Source organism: Clavelina lepadiformis, chromosome 4 (genome assembly GCF_947623445.1).
Source record: "Clavelina lepadiformis chromosome 4, kaClaLepa1.1, whole genome shotgun sequence".
Lineage (NCBI taxonomy): Eukaryota > Metazoa > Chordata > Ascidiacea > Aplousobranchia > Clavelinidae > Clavelina > Clavelina lepadiformis.
In genome coordinates, this window is record NC_135243.1 from 19,457,437 (window position 1) to 19,467,101 (window position 9,665).

Here is a 9,665-nt window from a genome sequence, read left to right on the forward strand (position 1 = left end):
GTAAACAGGCGGCGCAGATAAGAATTATAATAAACGTACAGATTTTATGCAATATTCTACAGTTAGCAGAGCTGAGTATTTACATTATTTTTATCAAGTTTATTTTCTCAAACATGCTATTTAACTATATTGTTCCAAAGATCATGGAAACGTAAATCGGTAAATATTTGATACTGTACCGTAAACGTTACTCAGCAATCATGAATAAAATGGTATGAATATTATAATACTCTATATTTACGGATACAAAAACGTAAATATGAAATTTTCCTTATGTTTCCGACGTTGCCGATATTACATTATAGTGAAACATCTCCAAGGCTGTATGCTTTACCGCGAAGAGAAAGGCCTAAAGCATTGATAAGTGAACTATTACGCTTATACTATATCCCAAGCCATTGTAATTTGTAACCATTTGTAACCAATGCAACAGCACAGCCAAGTAGTCAGTCATACCTATATACAGGGTTGCCATCGGTCTGGACTTAAAAATAAAGACGACTAGGAAACGAAAGAAGAATACTACCTTACACAGTGCACAACAGAAGAAAACAATCGATGTTTCTAAAAAAAAAACCAAAACACGATTTGCATGTTCTTAATTTTAAATTTTGGTATCTCTTTGGTACCAAATGGTATACTAAAGGTGAAAAATACCCAAAATACGAACCTCTGCCCTAAAAATAAGACGAAAATAAGGACGCAAGTGAAAATAAGGACATTTCTTAGAAAAAAGGGCAAAAAGTATTTTCTAAGACACGGAGCTTTAAAATAAGGACAAATCTTAGAAATAAGGACGGTATGGCAACCCTGTCTATATATATACCTATACTAACGATAAAGTCAAATCACGTCTTCTGCGACGTGACAACCTTAGAAAGGAAGTCGATAGCAATCATAGTTTGTGTTAACGTAAAACAAAATAGATGATATAGTCGAATGGATTAACAGAAACTGTAGCTGCATATAGTAGCAGAAGAGTGCTTCAAACTGGATCATTTTCAGTTAAATCACATTCGAAGTTTAATTTGGGCAAACTTAATTGCGCTTTTAAGTACGCCACCTAGCAAGCTGTTAAAAGTTCCTGAAGGATATTCTTTGAAGTAGAAAACTTCGAACAGACTTTGTAAGTAAGTTTACCCAACCTAACATCAGCAATAACTGGTAAACAGAGGAAAATGTTCAGGAAAGCTCCATGTGCAGTATAGGAGAAGTCTAGTTAGCAGGTTTCTTTTTTCAGCGGTAGGTTATACCTGTTATATACCGCCAAATGACCTCATGGTAAATGCTTGGGCAATAACAAAAGCGTTGGTAGGTGGTGAGCGGACAATGTAATAGGTACACTTTTAACCCGTAGTAGTTGATTTAGAATATTGATAAAATCTATTATTTTATTAGACTTTTGAACCACATACTCTACACACATGTTTTAGCATATACATTCAGCAGTACATAACCGGTTAAAGGGCTCACGTACGCCTTATTACAAACAAAGAAGAACAACTTATTGCCGTCACAAAAAGTGTAAAACGTAATGGGAATCTGCTTATAGGTCTATAAGAAAGTATTTTATGCTGTTAGCAACTGATCTGCTTCCAGTAATTTGATGCACGCATTGAATAAAACGTGAAAAGTACATTATAGTGAAGATAAAGTTACAAATATGCCACTGAAGGAAAATGCGTCGGAAGTGTTTAAGTCCATCCTACCACAAGGTAAACATAATAGGCAATAATAAACTTAGAATCCAAGTCACCTGCAAAAGTAAATAAACTATTTTACAGGTAACATACTAAACGACAATGGTACTGACGTCGACCATTTGGGTCATGTGGTTTATGCTGAAGCTCTGGTTCGACAAATTGAAAGAATCGAAACACCAATGACGATTGGAATTTTCGCGAAATGGGGCAGCGGGAAATCATTTCTTTTGAAACAAGTCGCAAGTAAACGTGCATTTTACAATCGGACTTTGAGCAAACCTGATAATATTTTTAGGAAATGCTAAAAACAACATTTACGTCTCGGACAGACCATTTAAAACTGTCAAGTTAAAAAGTAAATAACTAAATATCACAATCGGTGAATCGTGTATATTTACATTATATAGACTGATCCGGCATACAGCTTTGCCATACTGTAGTTTTGAAACAAATTTTGTTGTCATAATTAGACCATAGTGAAATCGCTAATTTGTTGGCACTAACATCGAGTAGTGCCTTGGACTATAGGGAGCACAAACATATTTGTTTTAATCTAAAGGAAATACCGTCAACAGAACATCGAAATGCAAGTCCTGCCTTAAAATTTTAATTTATTTCTGTTCAAACTTGTTCACCAGATTTAGTTGCTATGAAGCAGATGCAAAAAGAGACTGAACAAGAAAATAAGTCACCAAACGGGCATCGAATTATACATTCTACAAGCCTGGTGTTCGCTGTGTTTATGCTGTGTTTCGTCGTCCTTTTCACAATACTATCCATACGACCGGACTTTGCGACTGTCAACGCTTCAGTTGGAATCTTGCGCACTGCATCGTTGATCTGCTTGATATTTTGCCTCTTTCTGTTTCTTTTAGCAGTTCAAAGATTGGGCAGTGATTTGGTCAAAAAAGGAAGTTTCAGTTACTTTGATATTTTACCTTATGCTTTTTTCACCAAGTTACCGATTTGCGAAAAGAAAACTGCTGTAGTTCGTGTAGCACCAAAGCAAAAGATAGCGTTACGACAGAGGGAAGTGCCCGAAAAGAAGTCGCCTTTTCTTGGAAATGCGGAAAGCAAAACGGAAAATACAGAACGCAAAAAGTCTTCAACTCGTCGCCGGTAAGACAGACAAAATGTTAAGCAAAAATTGATTAAAATATTTTACATATAGTAGAAAGAAATACTGCGCAAAATGATATTTAGTGTTTTAATAATAATAACTGTATACATACATATACAGATACATTTTTGTTCACTTTAACGCTTGGGAATATGCTGGATGTGACACCTTGTGGGCAGGGATTGTCACCAACCTGGCAGACAGCGTGGAAAATGAGTTTGGGAAATTAACAGCCCGACTATTTCGTACTATCAATCTGAGCGTGATAGACAAAGAGACTGCAGTTAATACAGCAACATCGTCTAAGTTATTTGTTCGACTTCCCGCTAAACTGGAGCAAGAATCTGACGTGAAAAATATGATGAAAGAATACGGAGTGGTGAGGCATTGCAAACTTTTCAACCCAGCACGTCACACAGAATTTACGAAAAAAACAAACAATGACAATAATTGGTGGGAAGTTGGCTACAATCGCGCCAGGGAAGCAAGTGCTGCTATAAAGACATTATCAATCCTTGGAATACAGGCTCAGACAGATAAGCCGCTAGTAAATAAACCAGATGTTGATTCTTCATTGGCAGATAAAAGTCAGAACCAACGATCGTTTTGGAAACACTATCTCAAGCACCCTCGAGTAACGTTTAAGGTCTCAAATTTAGCCTGGACTGTCCTGTTCTCAATAATATTACTGCTTGTGCCAGCTATATGCTCGTACGTCATAGCTACCTATCAAAGCGGCGGAAGTGACGTAAGTAAAATTGCATCCAGTTAACAGTGTTATAGCCTAAGTATAGGCTGAGTAACTACAAGTCTTTTTTATAATCAAAGCTATCCAGCACTACTGCAATAGTCACGCAAATTTTGTCGTGGCTACCTGCTGGAGTTGGGATATTTTATGGATTTGTCAAGTTTATTTGGGCGATGTTCAACTCACAAAGAAGCCGTGTCGAAAAAGCGCTAGAGGGCGTTAGAGGAAATTTGGCAGGAGAACTCGGATTCATGAACAAAATAAAAAGCGAGGTAAAAATTGTTTTGAGACGAAAACAATTTTCACAGTTTTTTTGGTTTAATAACTCATTAGGAAAGTTTTAGATTGCATGACGACTGTTTTTTATGTTTTTGAATTTCTCTAGGTGCATGCAATGAGCGATCTAATTCACACCATATAGAGTTCACTCACAATTTTGAATACAAAGTGATAATAACAATTGACGACTTAGACCGCATACCGCTGTCAAAGGTACGATCACACAAGCTTTTAGCATGTATTTAACTTTTTATGCATTAAGCAGGTATTTTTAACACAACTTTTGATATATGCTGCTTTCAATTTTTTCTTGAGTAAATAAATGTAGGCCTATACACAACAAATATAAATATATACATATTTACAAATAGATATGTATAAAAAAAAGAGATATATACACACAATCAATAAAAATACAATCATATGCTGGTTACCATTTAAATAAATTATTTCGAATTTATTTAAATTTAAAAAAATTTATTTAAAATATTTAAAATTTGCTTGGAATTTTAAAATTGTTCTAAATAACGCATCAGAGTTTAATAAATCCGACTGATATGGTATAAATTTATTTAAAAATATCTTAAGTTTTATGATAATACTTTAAATCACGACTTTTGCAGCAGATAGCTAGTGACTTTCAGGGGTAAAACCACTTGAACTACAAACAAGTAAATGAACAAATAACCAAGGAATCGGTAACCAGCTTCAGCTGCAAATAAGTAGCAGAATAAGTTACCTAAGATCTGGCAGGCTAACCAGTCTCACGTTGGCTTTTCAGGTAAGGTCAGTTCTGGAAGCGGTCAGTATTCTTCTCAGTGATCGTCACAGTCCATTTATTTGTCTCATCGCTGTCGACTCTAGAGTAGCTGTTAGCTGCTTCGAGGAAGAAACCGAGGAAAATTCAAAAACCAACGGATACGAATATTTGAAAAAGATAATAAATTTACCTTTTTGTTTGCCAGAAGTGAGTTAGAGAAGTTTAATAAACACCTCGGTACAACCGTGAACTGAAATGAAAAAATATGTTTGTTTATTTATTCTTATTTTGCTGTTTTCTAGATAGATACCGGAGACAAAATTCAGTTCCTGGCTGGATTAATGGACTAAGCAGATGACACGAAAGATATCGTAGCTTATAAGACCGTTTTGGAGGAAGGTATAGTACGCTTACAAAAGCTGTTGGTAATATTCACATAATAAGAAGTGTTTTCTAAACTGTTATGATGTAGTGTTTCAATTGTCTGTAACTAATTTGCGATTTGTTGGGTGTATAATGCTTTTCTTATCACTCAAAATTGCCGATACGTTTTTTGTAAGCACAAGCGTATTTTTATGTCAGATATTTTAGATCAGAGAAATGACGCCATGGCTCCAAGTACGCGGGAATTACCTAACGTTATTTTTCGGCGACAAGACGATATAGTCGTCTTAGAATCAAGAAAACAAGACCACGTAAGTGCCTGTGTCAGTGATAACCACTGATGTCTAATTGTCTAGTTTTAAACTATTCGTTTTTAAATATTCAAACAACAGAAACAGTTTAGATGGTTTGTATTTAGCTAATACATTTCAATGTTACACTTTTATATGCATATTTAATGTCAAGTGGGACGCATTGAAAGTTCAAAGGCACATAGATGTAATCCAATGTCCAGAACCTACGTCGTCAAAACAAGAACTTAAGCGTATTGACCGAATACAAGGTAAACACAATACATCAGTTTTTCAATTCATTATTTTTTTGCAAGACGGACACACATAAACCATAAAAAACAGAAAGTATATCTATTAAGTGGTTGCTCAAACCAATTATTAATCTACTCAAGGAAAATTACTACTGTACAATGTTTATAAGCACGGTCGTACGGCACGTTGGTCGCCTGTACATGACAGAATTGTTTCACGTTATTGTGGTTTCTTGTGTATACTTTCTGCGCATACCGTTACCGTAATATATGTCACACATGCAACCATTAAAACATAATTGCTCTTCATTTGTTAACTTTTGTGTAACTTTAAATCATTAAATTATTCTTAAGTTTTTTCAATTCTAACAAAGATAATTTGTGACGTAGATGAACAGTCGTGGCTGGACGAAAATGTTGCATTCAAGGGTAACGAGGAAACCGAGAATGATCAGGATATCGGTGAATTCAGAAATATTAAGTCTGGATCTAATTCATCTCTTTCGTCATATAAACCTGAATTGAAAGGTGCTATGTCAGACCCAAGTGCTACGTTCACACGATTACCATCGTCTAACTCGTGGTCCCGAGACACAATGACATTGTCGACTACTTCAACGCCGCCACCCTCATCACCTGTCCAAAAGTCACCGTCAGTTTCAGGATCTTCTACAACGAAACCTAAAACACCTATTTCGGATTCCTTGCCAACCCCAACAGAACCAATCATAACACATGGATCGTCACTCTCAGGTACACTCTCCATTCAAAATTCCACTTCTAGTCCAGTAATTTCTTTGGCTTCAACGATCGCTGGCAAAAAGACTGTTCATGGTGATGTTCTATTAAGTGCCCTGAATACAATTTCCAACAGCTACAACCAACAGGAAGTCGCTAAAGCTCCGATCAATTTCCATCGATTTCTCTTCACATGCAGGTAAGATTTTCTTGATGCAGTTACAGTTAATTTTGAAAATACAAGCGCCTTGCACTAAGAACGAGCGACGCAGCATATACTGTTTTATACTAAGCCACACATCCGCTGATACTAACTCGCATTATACTAGCATTTGATGTTGCAGTAATCCTTATTAAACCACAGATCTGTAAACTTTAATATTGTATAATCGCCATTATGTTTATGACTTGAAGGGATTTCATGTTGGAAAACAGAATGGTTGTAGAACACCTTCACAGAAATCCAAGAAATATCAAACGAATATTTAACGTCATATCCGTGACTGCTTCCATCATCCAATGTCATCAACGCAGGGTGAGTGACAAGGATATATTTCTGCTGTAAAGGTCATTCAAGGTCATTTTATCAGTTTTCTCTTTGGATTTCAGAGAGAAAAAGAGAATTTTCTCCGTCAGATATCGGAAGGAGAACATAGCGGAATATCTGCAGATCACGAAGAAGATGAACAAAAACAACAAATTTTAGGTTAACGTTTTCCATATGCTTTCGAATCAATATTCATTTCATCAATATTGATAAAAATACTGTACTTGTAATTAATAATAATACTGATCAAAATACTGTAATTCTCGGAATTACTACACGCAAATGCTTTTGTCGTTTATCATATTGACAAACTACAGAAGCCCGAAATGTGTATCTGGCCCAAGACGTTGTTCTCTGGGTGATACTTGCAGATCAGTGGCCCTACAGAACTAGCTACCTCCTTCAAGTCATAGAAGATGCCGATCAAAGGACTGCTGCTGGCAGAAGAAGCCAGCAGATAATTGATAGCACTCCCTTGATTGATATATACATGTACGTTGCAACAAATAAATATTAAGACAACACTGTTTTTACAGTAAGCTTACATAATCATTTATTACTTTTACTAGTGGTACATTCAAAGTTTTTTGCAGGACCGTCTGTGACGAACTGAAAAGCTCTGATTCTTCTTGCAACCTTCTGTCTCTAGATGGTGACCCAGATATTCTCTACAGCTATTTAGTTAACCTAAAAGAGAAAAATCGGTTGAACAAGTCAAGGGTGAAAGAACTTCTTAAATATACAGTCAATCTCGATTACAGTTTGAAACAGGACATTTCGCATGAACGTGGAATGAACGACATGGCAAACCTGACAAAGAGTAAACTGCACAAACAACACAAAGCAGACTCTATAAGATCTCTCAATTTGTTTCAGTCAAACAACGTTCAACAACCTCCGGTTGTGAAGTTTGTAGAATCCTGCTTCAGGTGCAAACAGTTACCTCAAGATTGCAGGTGTTTTGAAGAGTTAGAAAAACGAATTGGCTTCTTGCAAGCGTATCTCCCAACCTGCTACCGCTGTAAACGCATCGAAGAAGAATGCTGCTGCATGCGTGAATTTCTCATTCAAATCAGCAATCTCTATGAGGTTATGAGAGAACATCAATGTAAAATTGACTTCATTGGGGAAGATTCACCCTGTGGTTTTTGTCGTAAAGGCAAAAGTGAAGAATGTGTTTGCAATGATGAATGGCATAGAATGCGAGACTACATCACCAGCCTAAAAGGAAACCATTTGGCAGAATCTGACAAAATCTGTTACATTTGTGGAAATTTACGAGCCGAATGTTTTTGTCAGGCTTACTCAGAACGATTCTATATGTACGTCAAAGAAACCCTAACGGTTGTTGCACAGAAAGACAATGCCGACTATTTAAGCTCATTCTGTATAGATACAAGTTGTTGGGGCTAAGTGAAACGAGTGATGGTAATTTGCTATAGCAAAAAGTTTCAGATAATATTTCAACCAAGAGTTGTCTAGTATTGCTTGGAACCTGAAAAATAATCGATAAAAATTAACTTTGTTTTGAAACATAATGTTTGAAAAGCGATTGCATAACCAAAATTGTTAAAAATGTTCGTCATTGTAAGTACTGCTGAGATTATTTTAGATTCGCCGGGTAACTAGATCTCTACTTTTCATCAAAATCTGTAAATGTTTAAGTAATAATGTCTGATAGATGTCTTCATACAAGGTCTGGGCATTTCTTCCCATGCTCTTTAGGCTTATGTTTGAGCCACGTTGAATGGCATTGAACAAGTTTTCCAACTGATCTTCATCGAAAGGTCTTCCAATATTTGGAATCGCTATGGGTGAAGAAGTTCGCTTAGGCTCATGACTGCAGATATTGTGACCTGCCACTGGGCATACCAATGAAGAAACTGAAGATTGGTTTGAGAGGAAACTGCTGGTAGATTGTAGTAAAATGATTTGGCTGCGTGTTGCTGTCTGTGTAAAGACGCACGTTGTGTGACAGCAAATACAACTGCAAGTGATTTCACAACTTCTCTGTCCGGGTTGCATCGAGTCATGCAGTAAATCGTTGCAGGGAGAGCAACCTTGAGGTCACCGATCTAAGGTCTAACACCGATACAAATGAAAGTTGCAACGGTAAAAAACAGAACCGTTTAGCTCTACAACCGGTGCATTAATATATAATCTAATACAGCACAACTGGGCCTATTTAAGTTAAACAAGGCTATATAGGCATGGACATAATTAAACGCAAAACTTAAATAAACGCTACTGCAAAATCAAGATATCTACAGTCTACAGTACACACTAACACTTGCAACTAACTTGAGCAGCAAGATAAAATGAAAACGTGTAAAATTGCAGGGACGTGTATCTAACGGTGCGGAATTGCTAATTAAGTAGGATGCCAGTTAACCGGCCTAAAGCAAAACAATTAAAATTCCCGCGAGAAGGGAAGATTTTCCAATGGAAATAATGAATTTAGTCGGAATGCGCAAGACGCCACTTATGACAGTGTCGATGTGGTTCTGGTTGTGTGTGCTGCGCCACAAGGAAGGTGCGCATTGCTCATCCTTTGAAGGGTAATGCTCGAGGGGTGTGTGGATTTCAAAAAGGGGTCAATTTTTTTCTTTATTTCTTTATGTATAGTAAAATTACTAAAAATGCAATTAGTTAAAAATCTGAAATCTGAAATTTTGCATGTGGGTTGCATGATACTTTCTCGCATTCGAATAATGCAAAAATTACATATCTATATTTTCCGTTATAGGCCCAAATCAAAAGTGCATTTTTCAACCTAAAAGCGCACCATTCCTACTTTTTCGTGCCATTTGCTATCCAAGTTTTCATTCCAGTCGACCTGAAA

General features: G+C 36.5%; 1 pseudogene across 1 annotated transcript; it reads left to right on the forward strand.

Annotated features, from left to right (window-relative positions):
• The first annotated feature begins 925 nt into the window (after positions 1-925).
• LOC143452233 (uncharacterized) lies at positions 926-8,749 on the forward strand (annotated as a pseudogene). Its single transcript, XR_013114967.1, has 15 exons — positions 926-1,715; positions 1,785-1,946; positions 2,342-2,822; positions 2,944-3,571; positions 3,652-3,843; positions 3,957-4,063; positions 4,632-4,817; positions 4,913-5,009; positions 5,193-5,305; positions 5,460-5,556; positions 5,929-6,475; positions 6,691-6,811; positions 6,886-6,982; positions 7,141-7,315; positions 7,417-8,749. The product of XR_013114967.1 is annotated as an uncharacterized LOC143452233 (transcript).
• The last annotated feature ends 916 nt before the right edge of the window (positions 8,750-9,665 follow it).